This window comes from Camelus bactrianus, chromosome 2, assembly GCF_048773025.1.
Source record: "Camelus bactrianus isolate YW-2024 breed Bactrian camel chromosome 2, ASM4877302v1, whole genome shotgun sequence".
NCBI classification, from domain to species: Eukaryota; Metazoa; Chordata; class Mammalia; order Artiodactyla; family Camelidae; genus Camelus; species Camelus bactrianus.
In genome coordinates, this window is record NC_133540.1 from 33,042,361 (window position 1) to 33,063,487 (window position 21,127).

General features: G+C 36.8%; 1 long non-coding RNA gene and 1 other non-coding gene across 2 annotated transcripts; one reads left to right on the forward strand and one right to left on the reverse strand.

The window, feature by feature from the left end:
• Positions 1 to 104: 104 nt before the first annotated feature.
• On the forward strand, positions 105 to 7,433 carry LOC141579710 (uncharacterized). The gene is made up of 2 exons (XR_012511560.1): positions 105 to 259; positions 7,081 to 7,433. It is a non-coding gene; the product is annotated as an uncharacterized LOC141579710 (long non-coding RNA).
• Positions 1,519 to 1,590, reverse strand: TRNAA-CGC (transfer RNA alanine (anticodon CGC)). The gene has a single exon. It is a non-coding gene; the product is annotated as a tRNA-Ala (tRNA).
• Positions 7,434 to 21,127: the final 13,694 nt, after the last annotated feature.

The following is a 21,127-nucleotide window of genomic DNA, read 5'->3' on the forward strand; positions in this document are numbered from 1 at the left end:
TGTGGCGCAGGGCACGTGAGCCTGGAGGCCTGAGGGCCTGCGGCAGGTGGGGACGGGGCGGCGCGTCCGGCAGCCGTCGGGGAAGTGACGCGAGAGACGGCGGTTTACGGTCTCTGTGGGTAGCTTTTGCTTCCCTTAAGGTCCAGATCGCCTCCAAAGGTGGAGGGTAATGGCCATCCCTTCCCGGCCTTGGTGCTTCGCGAAGCCCGGGAGGTGGAGCCCAAGTCCAGCCGGGCTCCCGCATCTTGCGACGGCCCACGTACGGAGACCTGTTTCCTTTTCTCCCTGCAAATCTGAAAGTATGGGGTGGAGGGCGAGACATGGGACGTTTGACAGTCCGGTGAAATTAAGGGGATTCAGATTCCCCAAAGCGATTTCCAGCCTATTGGAGTAAATGCTCAGTAATGTTCCGTTGAAATGCAGCTCAAGTTTTAAAAGCATGGCGTGGGTTTTAACGGCTGAAGGACTAGCATTTTTTTCTCTTAAGTTACTCATTCGTGTTGATTAATATTTCCAAACTTGTACCAAAAGAAAGGACCCACGCTCACCGCTCTCGCAAACTCGACAGAGGGGGAAAGGCTCTATCTTTTGCTTAATATTTGTTACCTCTCTCCGGGTCAGAAAGGTAACTAATTTTTTGGAAAACCTGTTAGATCCTGTAATAAGTAATAAAACCCGAGCTTAATTGAATTCTAGAATTTTTAGGTAAAACTGGTGTCTCCCAAATGTCTGCTGTAACGTAATAAAGCCATCATCTTAGGCAATAGCGAAGATCAAATTATGGCTACTAGATATGGTCATAAATGGGGGCTGTATTATAATTAGTATCTGGAGCCAAGACCCCAGTCCCCACATATGATTTGCATAATTGCATGCATTTGGGAGAGGTTAAGCCTTCCTCAGTTACTTGCTGTGAGTTGATTCTTACTGAATATGAAACAATAAAAAATGAATTAGTCTTCCTTAGCAGCTTCATTATTATTTAGACTAAAAGATCAATTTTACCCTAGAGTAATTGTAGACCCAAGAATAGTTAATTACAGAAAATAAAACATAAGATTAAGTGAAGTAAAGGGTCTAGTGGAAAGAACATGTAAGTAGTCAGACTTGGTTTCAAATCTCAGCTGCTAAACGCAGTCAATACAGTGATAGAACTTGGAAGTTACTACTTTTCTTTAAGCTTGGAGTTCCTTGTCTGCACAATGTTTAGTGAGGGTTTTTGGTTGTGTTAACTTTTATGAAAGCTCAGTTTGCATTACTTAAGGGAATGAAGTTTGTAATTTAAAAATGATTTTTAATTCTTACCTGCTTTTTACCCTACAGACTCTTAAACATTTTAGTGCATTTCACATTTTTTTCCTTATCCAAGTGTTCCCTAAACTGTGTTCCATGGAGCATTAGTCCTTTGCAGAAATGTTTTGGGTTTTGGTTTTTTTTAAACACCACTATTTATAGATTAACTACTTTGTGTGTACTGTGGCAGACATTTTCATACATTATTTATGCATTTATTTTTAATGGAGGTACTGGGGATTGAACCAAGGACCTTGTGCATGCGAAGCACAGGCTCTACCACTGAGCTATACCCCCACCCCCCTGCAGAATGGTAATAGATGCTGCCTGGCAAACAATTCTAGCATCCATGCTGAGGAGAACACAGATTATTGCAAGCACACCGGTGAAGCATTCTTGCCAAAACGTTTAGCCTGAATCTGTAAGGAAACAGATCAATGCAGAATGTGGTTTGTTTAGACTTTTCAGTAATGTCAATATCATGAAAGACAGACAACAAAGGACAGAAGGACTGATCTGCATTAATGGGCAACCATGAATTGGATAGGAGTATGAATTTTTAAAAAGTTATACAGGAGAGTTTGTGGACAATTGGGGAAATTTGAACATGGAATTATATTGTTGACTTACATTTTTCAGGCCTGATAATAATATTAAGGTTATTAGAAAAATGCTTTTGTTCTTAGGCGATGCATGCTAAAATGTTTAGGGGTGAGGTCATGATATCTGCAAACTGCTTTCAGGTAATCCAGGACAAAAAGAAAAAAATGTGTATAGAGAAAATATGGCACTATGTTAATTGTAGTTTTTTCTTTCAAATCTTCTGTAAGTTTGAAATGTTTCAGAATTAAAAAGTTGAAGGAAAATGTAGCTAGCAATTATCTTTTTTAAAAAAATAAAATGTATTATGTTTATAAGAAAATGCAAAATTAATTTATATGCTGTTTTGCTTATAATATGACCTTAAGAAATGGTATACCATGTTTAGAATTATAGGAAGTCACTTGAGAAATGAATGGTCTTTCATTTTTTTTGTAATTGAAATATAGTTGGTTTTAAATGTGTTAATTTCTGGTGTACAGCATAGTGTTTCATTTATACATGTATATATTCCTTTTCATCTTCTTTTTCACTATAGGTTACTACAAGATATTGAATATAGTTCCCTGTGCTATTCAGTATGAACTTGTTGTTTATCCATTTTATATATAGTAGTTAATATCTGCAAATCCCTAACTCTCAATTTATCCCTCCACACCCCATTCTCCCCCAACCCTGTAAGTTTGTTTTCTATGGAAGTGACCTCATTCTTAAAGGCACGGTATTGAATCTGTACACTGAGGTCTGTTTCCCAACCAAAGTAACATTAATGTGTATCGTCTAATGATCCCTGCTCTATGCTATGTATTTTGCGTTAGAATGTTAACATAAGCGAATTCTTATAATCTGTCAGTAGTTTTTTAAGTGTTCCTTTATTCCTGCCAGTATTTATTGAGTGACTATTGTGTACCAGGTGCTAATTGAAGTTCTGGAGCTAAAGCTGTCATCAGTACAGATAAAGCCGCTGCCCACACAGAGCTTATATTTAGGGAGCAAGAAAAAAACACAGAGTGAATAAACAAATATGTGTCAAATGATTGTGTAAGTGCTGTGTGGGATAATAAACTAGGGATTAGGGGTTAGTGAATGCCAAGTGAGGGTGGGTGTATACTGTCCTATGTAAGGTGAGCAAAGAAGGTCTCACTGAGAAGGTGACGTGTGAGCAGAGACCTGAGCAAAGTGAGAAACACGTGTGGGTATCTAAGGAAAGTACATACTAAGAAGGGGAGACTGTGTGCTTGGTATGTTTAAAGGGCAGTAAGGAGACTAGAGTGAGTGGATGGTAGTGATCAAGGGAGAGAGTGGGAGATGAGGTCAGAGAGGTGGCCACGGCCAGATTATGTAATATGATTTCAGAGGTGTTTTAGCTTCCTTTCTTGAAAGGCTTATCTGGGAAGCACTTGCTGTAGTGGTAGAACATGGTAATTGCTAGCTGTTACTACAGTATTCATTTTCTATTGCTGTTGTGAAAAGAATTACCATAAACTTGGTTTAAAAGATCACAAATATACTAAAGTTCTGCAGGCCTGAAGTCCAGAACAGATCTCACTGGAGTAAAATCAAGATGTCAACTGACAGCATTCCTTTCTGTAGACTATGGGAGAATCTGTTGCTTTATCTTCTCCTGATTCTAGAGGCTACTTACATTCCCTGGCTTGTGGTCCCTTTCTTCCATCTTCAAAGCCAGTAACATTGGTCAAAGATTTCATCAATCAAAGAATCTTAAGGATTTATATGATTAAAATAGGCCCACCCAGATCACCTCTGTATCTCAAGGTTCTTAACCTTAATCACATCTGCAAAGTTCCTTTTTCCCCATAAGGTAACTTATTCACAGGTTCTGGTGATGGGGGTGTGGGCATCTTTGGGAGGGGCCATTCTGCCTGCCCTAGTCCACCCTCTGACTCTCAAAGATGCATTTCTGTTCACATGCAAAATCTATTCACCCCCTTTCAAAGTCTCCCACATTTTCAACCCATTACAGCATCTCATTTAATCCTCCAAAATCCCAAATATCTCAATCTAAACTAGAGATAGGTGAGGCTCTGAGTATAATCTGGGGCAAAAATCCCTTTCCATTGTAGACCTGTGAAGCCAGAAAATAGGTTGTCTGCTCCCAAAATACGGTGGAGGAGAAGGCACAGGAGAGCAGGTATAGCCGTTCCCATTCAAAAAGGGGGAAAATGGAAGGAAAAGGGGAGTCAGAAGCCCAAACAATTTCAAAAATCCAATCTGGCAGTCTCCACAGAATCTCAAGGAATAATCCTCTGTGGCTCTTGGTTCTGCTCTCTGGGCTCAAGGCTTCACTCTCTTGGGCACCGGGAATGAGGGCATGGATGTCTTTGAGGGGCTGTTAATTCTGTCCATCACACTGTTATCATTAGATTTAGCTTTATTTTTCACTCATCTTCATTGAGCAGTGGTTCATCAGATCTTAAGTTTCTCCATTAGCCCCAGTCAAGTGGTTAATTACCTTTACACAAATACAGAATCAGTACCTGAGGGGCTCAGCATTTTCAGGAACTTTACATCATTCATGGTAAATGCGAATATCCCATCTACTTTCTCTTAAAAGAATACACTCCCATTTTTATACACATCGTATTTTTCTTTATATGCAGTTCATTTATATTCTAGGATTACTGATTTCTTTCAGACCTAAAGGTACCTATATTATGTTTCACTTTATGGGACAAAGTTTTACAACCTGTAGGGCCGTCATTCTTGCCCTTTAAGGATGCTAGAAACCCATTTCTGCCTCCCAGCAGGTGGCAGCAAATCAGTACTCGATAAGGTGCTGTAAAATCATTGAAATTTTCTCGTCCTGGTCAGTGTTCTCGGATGATGCAGACTGGCTTTTCTTAGTTAGAAGAGCAAAATGAACATTGCTGCCAGATTATAGGCATTTATATCAATTTGTCATTGAGTTGGGAGAAAATATTTATATAAATTTTATTATATTGTTAGATTAATATTGTTCCTTGCTTGTTTCTTATAGAACCAAAAATCCATTTGTAAGCAGTTTTGTCGAAATAATACTAAATAATGTCCATATGTTAACTCCATAGATAAACAATACTCTTTGTATCTGTTAATTGGCTAAAAAAAATACCCATCAACACAGCAGAGCATCTTAAAACTTATGATACAAAGTATTCTTAGAGGGGAAGTTTATAGTTTCTTTCATTCCTTTATTAGAAGAGTGAATCATCTAAGTCAGTCAGCAAAATGATCCATAGGTCAAATCTGGGGCAGAGCCTGCTTCTGTACACCCTACAATGGTCTTAACAAAATTAGTCAGAAATAAAGGGACAGATTACCAGTACATGGAATGAAAGGTCACTAAAGATCCTTTGGATATTAAAACACTGATTCTCAGCCAGAGCTGTTTTGTCCCCAAGGTACATTTGGCGGTGTCTACAGACATTTTTGGTTGTCACACTATGAGTGTCCAGGGGCTGGAGACCAGGGATGCTGGTAAACATTCTGCAGTGCACAGGGCAGCCTCCCACAGCACTGAGGTTGAAAGCTCCTAATTAAAATCATAACAGGAGAACATTGTAAACAAATTTAGGTCAATAAAATTTGATAAAATAAATGAACAAATTCCTTGAAAAGTAAAATTTATCAAAACTGACTAAGAAGAAATAGAAAATCTGAGTAGTTATATATTTATTTCAGAATTTGAATTCATAACTGAAAACCATTTTACAGAGAAAACTCCAGGCCCAGATGACTTCACTGGTGAATTCTATCAACATTTAAAGAGCACGTAATGTCAATCTCTTATAAACTCTGAGAAAATAGAGGAGGAGAGAATGCTATCCGGTAAATGTTACAATGACTGCATAACCCTGATAGAAATATCTGACCAAGACATTACAAGAAAAAAAAAAATCACAGACCATTATCACATTTATGAATACACATGCAAAAATCCTATACAAAATACTAGTGAATTGAACAGAGCAATATACAAGGATAAAATACAATGGCCAACTGGAGTTTTTCCCAGAATGCAAGGTTTTCCCAGCATTTAATAAATCAAACAATGTAATTTAACCACATTAATAAAGCAGAAAAAAATGATCATGTCAATAAATTCAGAAAGAACAATTTGACACCTTATTTCCAATTAATGAGCAAAAACCCCCACAAAACTGGAAATTAGAACCAAGTTCATATGATGAAGGAATCTACAGCTACTATAAGACCAATAGTTACTATCATGATCAGTGCAGAATTGGTTGACCCTAGGATTGAGATGAAGGTGAGAATGAATGTCTGCTCTCACTCTCACCAGTTCTATTTGACTGTGTATCAGAGGTCCTAGACGGTACAAGAGGCAAAAATTAACTAAAATAATGAAAAATGTAAAGATCGATTACAAGAGTAAAACTATTCACATGGTCTACATAGAAAGTCTATTTTTTACACTATTAAATTAATTGCCTTTAGATTAATCCAGTTTAACTATTCTTTAGATTAATAGATTATCCAAGTAGAAAATCTTTGAAATCTACTAGAATTAATCATTGAAATTAGTGAGCTTATAGGATAAAAGATCATATAAAAATCAATACTTTTATATGTTAACCAGCAGCAATTAGAAAATAGAATTTTTAAGTGTATCATTCATAATAGTATTATAAATACCTAGCAATAACCTTAATGAAAGATATGCAAGAGCTATACTCTGAAACTACAAAACATTGCTGAATGAAGGAAGATCTAAGTAAATGGGGATATAGATCATATTTCGTGCACACAGAACATACCAAGAAAAAACATATTCTAGGCAAAAACAAGGATCATTTACAAGGATTCAAATCATGCAAAATTTGCTCTCTGACCACAATGAAATTAAAATAGAACTCAATAATAGAGAGATTTCTGGAAAATCCCCAAATTTCAATAATCAAAGGCATAGATTTTTCTAGACTGCTTGCCTCAGAAGTTCAGGTTGACAGTGAAGATATTTTGCTTTTCCACACAGCCAGGTGAATCACACAGGAATTGATTATGGACGTACTAATATCACATTCTAACCAACTGGCACTGCCCTGTATGCTGGGAGCGACTCTAGGTGGCTGTTACATACATACATGAATATTGCACTGAAACAGAGTTATGGTGTACTTAAAATTCATGAAATCATTCCCATTTCTTGTTTTCTTTCCCTCACAGTCTGCAAATGCTGATGAAAAATCTGGGAACAAGACTGTGGGTGTAGTTGACAAAACAGAAAATCTGTTCCTGGACAGCTTTGGATGAATTTAATAAGTAGAAAGATAATGAACATAGACTACATTTGCATAATGGCATCACAAAAACTTACTGAATGATGCTAACTATCTGAAGAAACTACAGTCTGGAAACTGAATGGAAGATTCTGGTTCTGACAAGATTATCCATTCTCTTTAATCATGATGCACAATTTTAAAGGAAGGGGGTGGAATGCCTCATGTGCTTTATTCTCATGATCTTAAGTATCTTTTCGTCCTATTTTTCTAATCAAATAAAATTCTTTTTTTTTTGAATTTTGCTTTTTAGTTTTTTTTTTTTCTCGCTATTTTGGTGGGGGGAGGTAATTAGGTTTATTTATTTTAATAGAAGTACTAGGGAATAAACCCAGAGCTTCATGCATGTTAGCACAAACATCTACCACTGAGCCATACCCTCCCCTCTTAAAACTCATTTTTAATAGAAAAATTTCCAGAATCCAAATTTGTCCTATCTTTTTCAAGGATTTACAAAAGTAAACATTTCTGTTTAATAGACCTTTGAAAGGATGTGGGGCTGTAAATCATTTTTAATATTTAGAAGTTTTCTAACCACCCTTAAAAAGGCTTTTAAGTTACTCCCCCCCATAATTATTTGACTATAAATTATGGTTAAATTTAGCCAGAAAAACTTAAAATTTCCTTTTGTAAGTAGAGGTTAGAGGACCTTTTCTTCCCCAGAGGTTTCCTTCCTTTTTTTTTTTTATAAAAAATTATTTTTATCTAAATTTTTTTTTTAGTATCTACCTTTTACAGTTTTTAACTTCTTGCTACCTCCAATCATTCTAAAAATAATTACATCATGTGAGTATAATTCTCTCAAAGCTCAGGGGAATTATTCTTTCCTGAGTCTCCTTCTATTCCGGGTTTGAATGTGAGGGGAAAACCAAGTGTGGCGATGTGTTAGCGGCTAATGATAGCTGGTGTTACTAAACTATTTGATGGCCATTGTGCTGACTATTACAATTATCGTATTAATTGTTCTTCTCAACATCCCTGTGAAATAGATGCTACTGGTATCCCCATACTTCGGAGGAAACAATTTCAAGGAGACCAACCCCTTGCCCAAGTTCGTAACATTACGAGTAGGAGAGCCAGGGTTTGAACTCATGTCCCTGACTCCAGTGTCCACATACTTAATTGTTGGTGTTCACTAGCTCCTATTTTGCTGTGTATTACTAAAGGAACAGGATTATTTCAGATCCCCCAGCTTATAAAGACCTCTCTAATTTCAGTGTTCTCTCTATATACGGTGTGATACAATGGCACCCTGTCCAAGGTGATGCACAATCTCACCACATGATGGTGCCAGTGAGGTGGGCAGCCATGTGCTGCTAGTACTTGACATTAGGCTCAGACCTAAATATAAATGCCAACAGAATGTAATTAAAGGTGTTAAAAAAAATAAGAATTTTTTTTAAAAAAAAAAGCAGCCATAAAACTTAACAGTCTAGAGAGTCTTTTTAAAACATAAGGAATGAAAAGATCACAACTACAAAAAGGGTAAGAGTAATTGACTCATAAAAGTTAAAAAGATAAAAGATGAGCCTTTGTATTCGTGAAGTATGTGGGACAGATGTCAGAGACTTCCCACAGGAAGGAAAACACCAAAGGAAATGAATTAAATGAGAGCAGGTGACTTACAAAAAAATTATAATAATAAAGCAAGAGACCAGCTGTATAGTGATGTGGCTCCAGGGTCAAATGGTAACTGTTCCAGTAAGATTCCACAGTAAGTGCAAATGGCTTAGCAAAAGCCAGGGACTAAAAGATTTTAGAGAACTTTTAAATAGACATCACTACTTTCTTTTCTAACCAGAATAAGCATTACTATTTTTCCCTCCTGCAATAGCAAAGATACAACCTACTGTAGAAGGAAGAAGCGTTGTTTCTCAGAAATGTACTGAGGCAAATCCACACACATTCTGTTAATTGCAGTGGTTCCACTGACTCTCCAAACGTGGTCCCTGCGCCATCAGCATCACCTAAAACCATTAGAAATGTACATTCTTTGGTCCCACCCCTAGACTTACTGAACCAGAAACTCTGGGCATGGGGCTCCCTAGGTGCCTGTGAAGCACCTGACAGCTCAAGGTCCACTGTATTATTGAAGAAAAAGAGAAGAGAATTTCATCAAAGCATCATTAATAACACAAAGAAGTTGAAAATTACGTTCTGTGAGTAAAGAAATATTTAGTAAATAGTGAAATGCTAGTGAGGCATTTAATCATAAGTTTGATGGATAGTTTTTAATAATGGAACATGCCTATGATGTAATACTGATAAAGTCAGACCACAAAATTGATTTCAATTATGTAAAAACAATTACTGAAAAAAAAATAGAAGGAAACAAGCACAACTAGTTAACAGTGGTTGCCTTGGAGTGATGAGGTTATATGCACCTTTATTTTCCTGCCTCTTAATGTTGCAGACGCTGTTTCCAAATTTTCTATGAGGAGCCATTTTATTCCTATTTTTTTAAAAAATCTCATCAATATAATGATTAAGGAAGTGGTAAAGGGGGGGGGGTACTTTCCAAAGTCAAAATACTAGTTAGAAATATCATTCTTCCCCATTTTTTCCCCTAAATATATGGTTACTAGGAAAAAGACACGGGAGTGTCCAAGGCGTAAAGAAAAAACACAATCATCGTGTTGCTCACGGGAGAGACAAGGCACAGAAAGACCATAGTTGATATGATTCAGCTGTGGCATAGTTGATACGTATTCTGTGAGAAGGAGGTACAGGGAATAAAAATTTGACAGAGGAAATAATCTTGTTACAACCGCTAACCATGTGCTTTCCCCTTTCAAGTAGCATTTAGTTAGTGGAAATATTGTGTTCTAAAGTAATGTAAAGGAAAGGGTTGGACATGGTACCCCTAAGAAAGATTCACATTTTATACCTGTGTCATTTGAATTAATGACCTGATAAATCAAGTAGGAAAAAACCACTCAGATGACTATAATTTGCAGGGGGAACTAATTAGGCTTATCTATTCATTTAATTTTTTTGTTAAGTGGAGGTACTGGGAATTGAAATTAGGGCCTCATGCGTGCTAGGCATGTACTCTACCACTGAGCTCTACCCTCCCCCGTCAGATGACTATAATTTTTAAGATTAGTATCTATCTACCTATTTTTCTATTTTTCTATCTATCATCTATCTATGTTCATCTTGAATATTAGACCCTATGCATCCTTACTTCTTTTTGACAAGAATATATAAAGTATATGTTAAAATTGATAACATATTAGGCCACAAAAAGTTCAGTAAATTTTTTTAAAAATCTGAAACTGATCAGGTCACATTCTCTAAAAGTAATAAAATACAATCAAAATTAATAATAAATGATCAAACAAGAAGTAAAAATGCAAACATTTGGAATTTGAGGAAGGAAATTATTCCAGATCATTCTTAGAACAAAAAGGAAATCAAAACTACAATTACAGATCCTTTACAAAAGGAGGATGTGAAATGGGAAAATTAATGGATGGAGTCAACAATGAACTCAAAAACAAGTTCATTATTTAAATATTTTAAAAAAGAAAGCCTAAAAGTAAATGAACTAAGTATTCAACTCAACAAATTAGAAAAAGAGAATTAAAAAAAAAACATGAGAAAGGAAATAAAGATAAAAGAAATTAAAGAATTATGAAACTATTAGCGTTGTAAGTGGACCAAGAGTTATATCTTTGGAGGAAAAATAATACAAAAATATCCTGGGAATTTCTAATTAAGAAACCCACACATACATGCACACATTAATACATTAGGAGTGAGAAAGGGGATAGAAACACAGATTAAATATGATTTTTTTGTTTATTGTAGAAGACCTCCATTTCCCATAATATGGATGGCTATCTTACTCAGCTCAACCCTCCCAGGTGAAGGGAAGAACAACTTAAAAGGATGGATAGCACATAAAAACAAGTTTAAAAGCAGCAGAGATCTGATGGAGTAGTAAGAAAGTTCCAAGCCAAAATCTACACAGAGAAGGTTCCCCAGAAATATTAGCAAGGCACTTGAACTGCTTTTGCCCTAAGAACATTTGCTAAACCAGCAAATTTTGGTTTTAGTAGTAGCCTTGGAGTGCGTGGACAACAGAAATCAAAGCCCAGGGTCTACCCAAGGTGAAGATCTAAAAGGGGATCCTTCTGCCAGATCCCAAAGGGAAGGATGAGCCAGCAGTGAACATGCTCACTGCTGCGAGGAGGGTTGCCTTGGCTCCAAGCAGAGCAGGGACAGGAAATGAAAAACCACTCCTGAAAAGTTGCAACCATATAAATGCTTCAGGAGTTTCCACACCATATTTACATCTCCAAGGTGGTCTAAAACCCTGAAGCCATGAATTTAAGGTGTTTCTGAACTGACGATGTTTCTATGCACCAGACATTGGATATGAAAAACCTTTCAAGAAAGGTATATAGAGGTCAACCTGAAACAGGAATTTAGGTGCATACATCCTAATTGAAACTAACATCAAATACAGCAAGGTATAAAAAGTACAGTAATTCAAGACCAAGTTGAGTTTCTTCCAGAATGTAAGTTTGGTTTTAATTAGAAAGTCAATTAATATAATTCACTACACTGACAAATCATAGGAAAGATACAAAAAGCCAACATAAAATGCATGGCTTATTCTAGAAATGCAAAGGTATTTTTTGTATTTATTTTTAATGGAGATACTGGGGATTGAACCCAGGACCTAATGCATGCTAAGCATGCGCTCTACCACTGAGCTACACCCCTGCCCCTGCAAAGATATTTTAATATTAACTATTAAAGTGACATCAGCTTGGTCATGTTGGGGAAGCACCTTATTCCTTGTTTACTATAACTTTAAAAATTTAATCAAGAATGAATGATAAATGTTATCAAATGTCTTTCTTTTTATCTAATCAGATGGTCATGTGGCTTTTCTCCAATGACCTATTTGATTTAACATCTTAACTTTATATCTATAAGGTCTAGACATTGACTTAGAGCAACCAAACTGTTTTTATTTCCTGACAGCATTTTTGTCTACCACGAAAATTAATTTTAAAACTCTTAGAACTAATAAGAGAGTGTCATCTGAGACTCTTGAGAAGCATTTGGCAATTCCAGAGTAGTCTTCATTCTTTCTCACAGGAATATATGGCATTAATAAACTGTGGCATTATTCTGAATTAAGTCACACTAAGATTTGTGAGCTCATTCCCAGAAAATAAATTATACGTAACGCAACATGAGAAGATCGTTTAATGTTTAAGTAATTCTTGTTAAAGATTTTATTTGTCTAGAAATTATGCTTCTTACTATTTATTATTTCGAGTGTAGGTTTACAAGTTCGCCTTAATGAGGCTGAAGTTGTTTCTGGAAGTCACCACTGAACACTTCTCACTGGTAAGGGTACTGAGACGGGAGGATACCTCCAGCACACAGGTGCAGACCCAGAGGAGGTGATAGCAGGGGTTGGGACAACTCCTGTTCGTGATGAGTAAGGCAGTGGTCCCCAAGTGGCATTTGAAGAAACCTCTCCTTCACAAGAGGGCTGGAAGCAAGGAAGCGCTTGTTTGAATGTGCTGGATAGTATTTGATGAGGAATAAAAGGAGACCCAAATCCCTTGATTGGTCTCCATTTCCTGGTGTCATAAAACTTCCACTCACTGTACCCAGATTTTAGAGCTTGCATAAGGTCTCACCAAAGAAGAGGTCACAGTTGGTAAGACTGACAAGCTTCTTACCTAAGAACTTTGTAAGGCTGACAAGCTTCTTACACAGAAACTTTACTAAGAAAGCCAAAATAAAACAAATTGATATACACGAATCACTTCCCTTTATGGCAACAAAACTAATTATAATGGCACAATAAAAATGCCTGATTTATAACACCAACAAAACAATGTGTATATGATAAAGATGGCATCACAAATAAATGGGGAAAGGAAGCATTTAATCGGTGGTCGAGGGAAAATTGGTAATTAGGCAGGGAAGCGGCAGCAGGGCATTCTGTGAAGCTGGGACTGTCACTGCGGCTCCTCTCGGACGTGCCTGGTAGAAAACAGAGAAGTCGGCATATCTGAGAGCTTTCTGCCTCAGTTATCAAATCTCCCCGTAATGAGTTCCTAGATCTGCATCTATATTTATTTATTTAGAGGTTGGAAGGAAGCACACAATGTTAGCAGTGGCTATCTCGTTTCATAATGTTTTCACTTAATAGGCAAAGAGCACTGTTTTACTTTTCTAGATGAAAAGTAACATTTAATAATGGCAGCAGAGACATACTCTGTTTCTAATGTGAACAAGACAGTGTAGCCCTGTTTCTCCCCACCTCTTCTTGCTCAGGACAGTTCTAAATCCTGGACGTAAGGCAAGACACAACCAGAGCCCTCTGGAGATGTGAAGAGAAGGCGAGCTGATTTAGGACCCAGGAAAGGAGGACATCTAACATCTTTACCAATTTTTTGTTTTTTGTTTCTAAGGAGCTCCAAGAGTAGGTGAACAAATTTGTTCCAAAGAATTTTTAAACAAAAACAAAACAAAACAAAACAAAACCCCCCCAAAGCACCTAAATTAGTGTTGCCACATTCAGTAAATAAAAATACAGGGTGCTTTTGTAGTATTTTGGATGTGTAGTTGTTGTTTATCTGAAATTCAAATTTAACTAACCGTCCTCTATTTTATCTGGCAACCTAACCTAAACCTAAATGAGTTTTGAATTTCTAGAATTTTGATGGTTGCATTACCACACTTTATTTTTTAGGACAGTAGCTGTTAACTTTGATGGCAGATTACAATCAACTAGGGAGTGAGAATCTCAGGGGTGGAAACCGGGTTTCAGTAATTTTAAAACTGACCCTTCTCATCCAAATAGACAGTTCTCCAAAGAAGACATACAGATGGCCAACAGACACCTGGAAAGATACTCAACACCACTAATTATTAGAGAAAAGCAAATCAAAACTACAATGAGGTACCGCCTCACACCGGTCAGAATGGCCGTCATCAAAAAGTCTGCAAATAATAAATGCTGGAGAGGGTGCGGAGAAAAGGGAACCCTCCTACACTTGTTGGTGGGAATGTAAATCGGTGCAGCCACTGTGGAGAACACTATGGAGGTTTCTTTAAGAACTAAAAATAGAGTTACCATATGGTCCAGCAATCCCACTCTTGGTCATATCTCCAGTGAAAACTCTAATTTGAAAAAATCACATGCACCCCAGTGTTCACAACAGCACTATTTACAGTAGCTAAGATATGGAAGCAACCTAAGTGTCCATCAACAGATGACTGGATAAAGAAGATGTGGTATATATACACAATGGAACACTGCTCAGCCATAAAAAAAAATTAAATAATACCATTTACAGCAACATGGATGGACCTAGAGATTATCAGACTAAATGAAGTAAGTTAGACAGACAAAGACAAATACTATATGATATCACTTATATGTGGAATCTAAAAAAAAAAAAGATGCAAATGAGTGTATTTACAAAACAGAAACAGACTCACAGACATAGAAAACAAACTTACGGTTACCAAAAGGGAAAGGGGAGGGGAGGGATAAATTAGGAGTCTGGGATTAATAAAAGTAAAATAGATAACCAGAAGGTCCTATTGTAGAGCCAGGGAACTATATTCAGTATCTTACAATAATCTGTAATGGAAAAGAATTTGATAAAGAACAGATTTATATAGCTATGTATAACTGAATCACTTTTCTGTATACCTGAAACATTGTAAATTAACTATACTTCAATTAAAAAAATAAAATAAAATTGACCATTCTTCACCATCCACCCCTCTTACAACCAAGTGATCCTAAGGGGACAAAGTTTAGAAAAATTGGTCAGTGTTTTCAGATGTTTTCATATTCTCCAGTTTAAAGAAAGCTCCATAAAATGAAAAATCTAATTTCCAAAATAATTACCATATCTAATTTGATGTCTTTTTTTCCTTTTTTTTTTTTTTTTGAGGGTGGGGTGGTTTGGGGAGGTAATCAGGTCTATTTATTTATTTGTTTGTTTGTTTCCAGTAATGGAGGCACTGGGGATGGAACCCAGGACCTCAAGCATGCTAGGCACGCACTCTACCACTGAGCTATACCTTCCACCCTAATTTGATGTCTTTAAACACATTGTCTGAACTGAACAGTAATATATGTGGTATATCTGATGTGACCACTTCACTTTACAGGCAGCCTGTTTTTCACTACATTTCTCTGGAAGCGTTCAGGGTTTTTTCCCTCTCATTCAGGAGAAAAATTGCTAAAGGTGAGGGTATAAAAGCAAGCAAAAGCTCTTCCCTAAGCTGAGATGAAAAGCAAATTCGATGTAGTATCTTTTTTAAATTGTATTTGGTGAATTACTTTTATTTCAAAGTCGAAGGAGAGAAATTCTTAAAAGGCAGATTGTATTAAAAAATATGACCAGTTTTGCCTCAAAGCATAATTCAATATTTATCAAATTCTGTGTGTATTTCTGCTGAACTTGGAAAGAGTGGCTTTGGTCTTATGACTAATATTCGACTGTCTATGATAAATATTCTTTGTCCCACTTAGACCACATCCAAATGTGCTTATTTTGTTTCTTTCCAATTTCACAAGAAAGGGAGACAAGGCTGAACTGCTGAATGTTTCTTTTCTTTTCTTTTCTTTTCTTTTTTGATCTTATGCACTATTTCAACTTGTTGGAATAAATGAGAAATGTCTGTTTATTTACTTAAACGTACTCCATTGGCTGTGTTAGCCTGTCTTCCTATTAATAGTACAGGCAACTACACTTACAAAAGGACCAAACGTTGTGGGTTCAATTGCTCCTTCATTTTCTAGTCTGTTTTGACAGTTCTTTAGAATATCAACCAGTTCTGCTGAAAATGGTTTATTATAAACCTTGAAATAACCATTTCCTACCCCACATCTTAAACTGTTAGTTTCTCCCTAGGGATAGTTTATGAAGTGCTTTCCAAATATCTCATGATTACTAATTAATGCAAGTTGCTGGGTGGGAAGAGAACTTGCTCTTAAGCCGGTAGGCTCACGGACAAAGCCTGGGGCCACCCTGACGGGTAGGTACTGGGGTATCATCTGGGTTGATGCTTTGCATGCCCTCCAGAGCCAGCCCTCGGCCTTGCAGCCTTGATTTGTAATCTCTCATGTTACACACATGCCTGGAGACTAATATGTATGACCAGAATGCGAATTTATTGATTGGTTATAAAAATATAACATATACTTGTCAATAATTCTCTCCACAGGCAAATTTCCATTTGAGTCCAAATTTCCATCAGAAAGGAGGAACATATTCATGCCTGGTGTTGTCAGTCTATAACAGCAGCTCCATGTTGGGGGTTTTATTTTCTGCATCACTAATCAGCAGTTTTGATATACACATGATTAAACATTCAATCAGATTACAGTCAGGTGCTGTCGGGCAAGGGTGTACCTCCTATCCCCATGGTGATCTTGTGTTATTGATGAAATGGTGCTTTTTATTTTTAAGTGGCTGAATGTTTTATTTCATTTTAATTGAATTCAATTTAAACTTTCCCTAGCTTTACTGAAGTATAATTGACAAATAAAAGTTGTATATATTTAAAGTGTACATGTTATTCTGATACATTGTGAAATGATTATGACATTCAAGCTAATTAACATGTCTACCACCTCACATAGCTATCATATGTATGTGTGTGTATAAATGCTTAAGATCTACTCTTTTAGAAAACTGCACATTATTATATATTTTATATATATTATACTAACTATAGACACCATGCTGACCATTAGATTTCTGGAACTTACTCATCCTGCATAACTGAACTTAAATGCTTTACCAGCGTCTCTCCATCACTCTCCCCAGCACCACGGCACCCAGTATTCTACTCTGTGCTTCTATGAGTTCCCCTTTTTTGGAGTCCACATGTAAGTGACATCATGCAGTGTTTGTGTTTTTGTGACCGGCTTACTTCTCTTCGCATAACGCCCTCTACGTTCATCCATATTGTTACAAATTTACAGGTGACAAGATTTCCTTCTTTTTTTTAAGGCTGAATAATATTTCTTTGTATATACATATATATATATAGAGAGAGAGAGAGATTTATATCCATATCACATGACAAAATGATGCTTTTGACGAAATAAGCTTTTTTAGTAGTTTACTCCAGAGTGTGGCTGTATTTTTCTCTTTTTATATTCCGAGGAACATCTCAACTCTAAACGGAAGCTGCATGGGAACAGAAATCTTGTTTGTCTTATTCACAACTGTACTCCAGAGCCTAGAACAGTCTGTTCGTTTCATATAGAGCCAGTTTCAATAGCCTACCTTTATGCTGTGGGCTTCACAATGTTTAATAAAAGTCACCTTGACGTTTATAAGCCAGATCTATAAGCCAGGTTTATAAGCTCATAGGAGGAATAATATGACTTGGGGCCTTTGGATATCAGTCTAGTTGGAGGATGAGCTGTTTTGGAGGGCAGCCAGCCAACCCAACACCCCAAAATCCCACCCATAGGGAATTGCTGCTCACAGGCAGACCGTGGTTTGTCAGTGTTCCCAGGCTATCTGTAGAAGGAAAGAGCAAGGAAACAACTTAGTTGACATTCATTTTGTAAATCTGAAAGTTAAGATTAATTTATCATTTGATTGGGAATCTAGATGCATGCTTAATAATTGCTATATTCCTAAACTGTGTTCATCCCAACTAATCTTCAGTTAACAGTGCACGGTTTTGACTGTTAAATCTTATATATTTAAATGCTATTTATATCTAATTTTACATTTTTATTATGTGTTATGATAGGCAATTCATAAAAATAAATCAAGTGCTTAGAAGTAGTTAAGTAAGTATAAGAGTAGGGATGGAAGAAATTGGCACAACATTGTACACGGACTATATTTCAATAAAAACAGTAGGAGTGGGAAGGGATACATTGGGCTTTCCAGATTTGCAGATATTAACTACTATATGTAAATTTGATAAACAACATGTTTATACTGTATAGCCCTGGGAACTATATTCAATATCCTGTAGTAAACTATACTGAAAAATAATATGAAAATGAATTTATGTATGTATATGTATGACTGAAACATTATGCTACACACCAGAAATTGATACAACATTGGAAACTGACTCTACATCCATTAAAAAAAATAAAAATAAAGTAGTGATGAAAATGGTCATGTAAATAGAACAACACTGTAGATGTAAACAATGAACCGGAGTCCAATGTAAATATTGTGAGGCTATATATGTTAGAACAAGTGAATCTTGATGAATACGTGAAAATTGGATTTTATCAGACCAGCAATCAATTTGCCTCTAGTTTCTATTGCATTGTCTGTTACCAAACATCGTTAAAGAATGGCAAGAAGCCACTGAGGCTTTTGCATTGCTTTCAAAGGACCGTGACCTTTCTGATAAACCAATCTAGTTTTTCCTGAACAAGCACAAAATCATGCTTTCTAATATGAAATTGATACATTGTGTCATTTAAAGGTGGAGAAGAGACCAAAACTAAAGAACCATTAATCAAAGTTGTACCTACCACCCCTCAAAAAAAACCCAAACCCAACAAACAAACAAAAAAAACAAATATGGAAGTCACATATTGCTAAAAAGTTTATAAATCCAGCTATGAGGCTAATGATCATTACCATGCTCAGGAATTAGCTCCTGGGAATTTCCTAATCCGAGGGGACCGTTGTACATCATGTGACATCAATGGCATTCAGCACAGAAGGGCCATGCCTAGCATTAGGCTTACATTTGGAAAGAATCACAGACATGCAGAGTATCAATCAATGCTTGGCAGAAATGTGCAGAAATATATGAAAGGGAAGTGCTCAGTGACCTGCTGTTTAGTTCACTGCCCCACCCCATACTACAGGAGATTTTTCATGCAGTTGGCAATTATTTTGTGCATCATGATACAGGCTGGAAAGACACTGCCAGCACCGGTTATGAATTCAATGAGGAAGTGTTGACTTATTTGGATAAAATGGGTGTCCCCCTTCTCCCTGGCTTCATCTGAACCCAGAACATAGTTGGTGAATGTGGTTAATACATTTAAACTGTGGTCACTGAGTGTTTATCTTATGAGCAAGCTTTGTGAAGAAATTGGCAGTAAGTACAAGTCATCTTTTTCACACAGAAGTAAACTGTTTACTGGGATGAAAATGTTTAAACAAGCTTTTAAAATCAGGGATGAGATAAAAGCATTTCTTCATGACACTAGTAAGGATATATACTTTTTTAAGTAGTTTTTTTCAAGTAGCATATTTCAATGATATAGTCTATTGTTTAATAGCCTCGGTCTATCATGTCAGCGTGTAAATGTTATCATTTTAAATGTTGTGGCTGTCAGGATTTGTTAAGAAGACCAAAGTATGGTATAAATATCTTAATCGAGTTTGATTTTAACACATGATTTCTCATTCATTGGCGAAATCCAAGACATTATGGGATGTGCTTATATGTCATATCCTCAAAAATAAGATAAATGAAAGAAAGGAATTCAGATGCTGTCCCCAAACCCAGAGAAATACTTTCTACAGTGAAATGAAATCAAAGTGGAGTTGAACTCCACTTACCATCATCTCTGAGGGTGAAACAGAGAACATTCAAGATATGAAGAATTTTTTTTTTTTTAAATCTTACTAACTGACTTACTGCTGAGAGAGAAATCAGAACATACTTTCTGGGTATATGTTTGGGCCATAGGTTTAGAAGTATCAGACAGAGGTCCTGAACAATGTTGCCTATTCTGATGATCAATAATTATGGTTAGGACCTTCTATTTCTGGAGAAACAGAGTAAGAAAAAAACATGCTTGAATGTGGGCACTAACCTATGCCTCAAGCGCTCTGTCTTTTAGAAAGTTACAGAAACCTTGGTGAAAGATTACAAGCAGTATCATCCTTTTCACTAATATGAAATAATAATTATTACTCATTGAAAACTATTCAGTTTTGGATGAACCTTGAAAACATTATGCTAAGTGGGATAAGCCAGACACAAAAGGACAAATATTGTGTGATTCCACTCATATGAAGCACCTGGACTCATGGAATTCATAGAGACAGAAAGTAAAACAGAAGTTACCAGGGACGCGGGGGTCGGGGGAAGGCAGTGGGGAGTTAGTGTTTACTGGGTACAGGGTTTCTGTTTGGGGTGATGGAAAAGTTCTAGAAATGGATGGCGGTGATGGTTGCCTAACAATGCGAATGTACTTAATACCACTGAACTGTACACTTAAAAATGGTTAATTTGTTATGTATATTTTACCACAGTAAAAAATGATGTTTTAAAATTTATTTCTTATTTATTTATTTATATTATTTTAAAACTAGTAAAAATGAATTTCAGCACACCCCACATGGTTAGTCTTGTGTGGCCTATGGACCTGAAGCCAGCTCTAAAAATTCTCTTTTAGAGCCTTTTGAAACATCAGTTTTACAGAATAAAAGAAGTGAGAGCTGATTGGCAAAGTCCAAGAGGAGGCCTTGGAGAATGAAGGCCAGGAGGTGACGGCTGGAGCTTCTGGAAGTTTGCTGTGGAGAATCCTCTTTCCTCTCGAGTCCAGAGAGACGTTGAACGTTCGGTCTCCTTTCCACCGAGGAGAATTCGGTCCAGGGTCAGGGAATGGAAGCACACTGGTGGCGGTCTGTTTGACAGTTCTGGGTCTCTTTTGCACTGGAGCTCCCTAGGCATACTGGACTGAAAGCCTTTCGCTGTGGAATTTCTTCTTTAGGCAATTGCAGTCATCAAAACGACAGGCCTTTGGGACTTAAGAAGAGCATCTCCTTGGACTTTACTGGAAGATAGTCTTTTCGAAGGTGGGCCGTGGAATGCTGATAGGTATTCCATGAGAAAAGGCATCTGCAGCCACATAAGTAACTGCTGCCACAGGTCTCTCCCCTGCAAAACTTTCCAGAGTGCATTCTGAATCAACAAAAGGG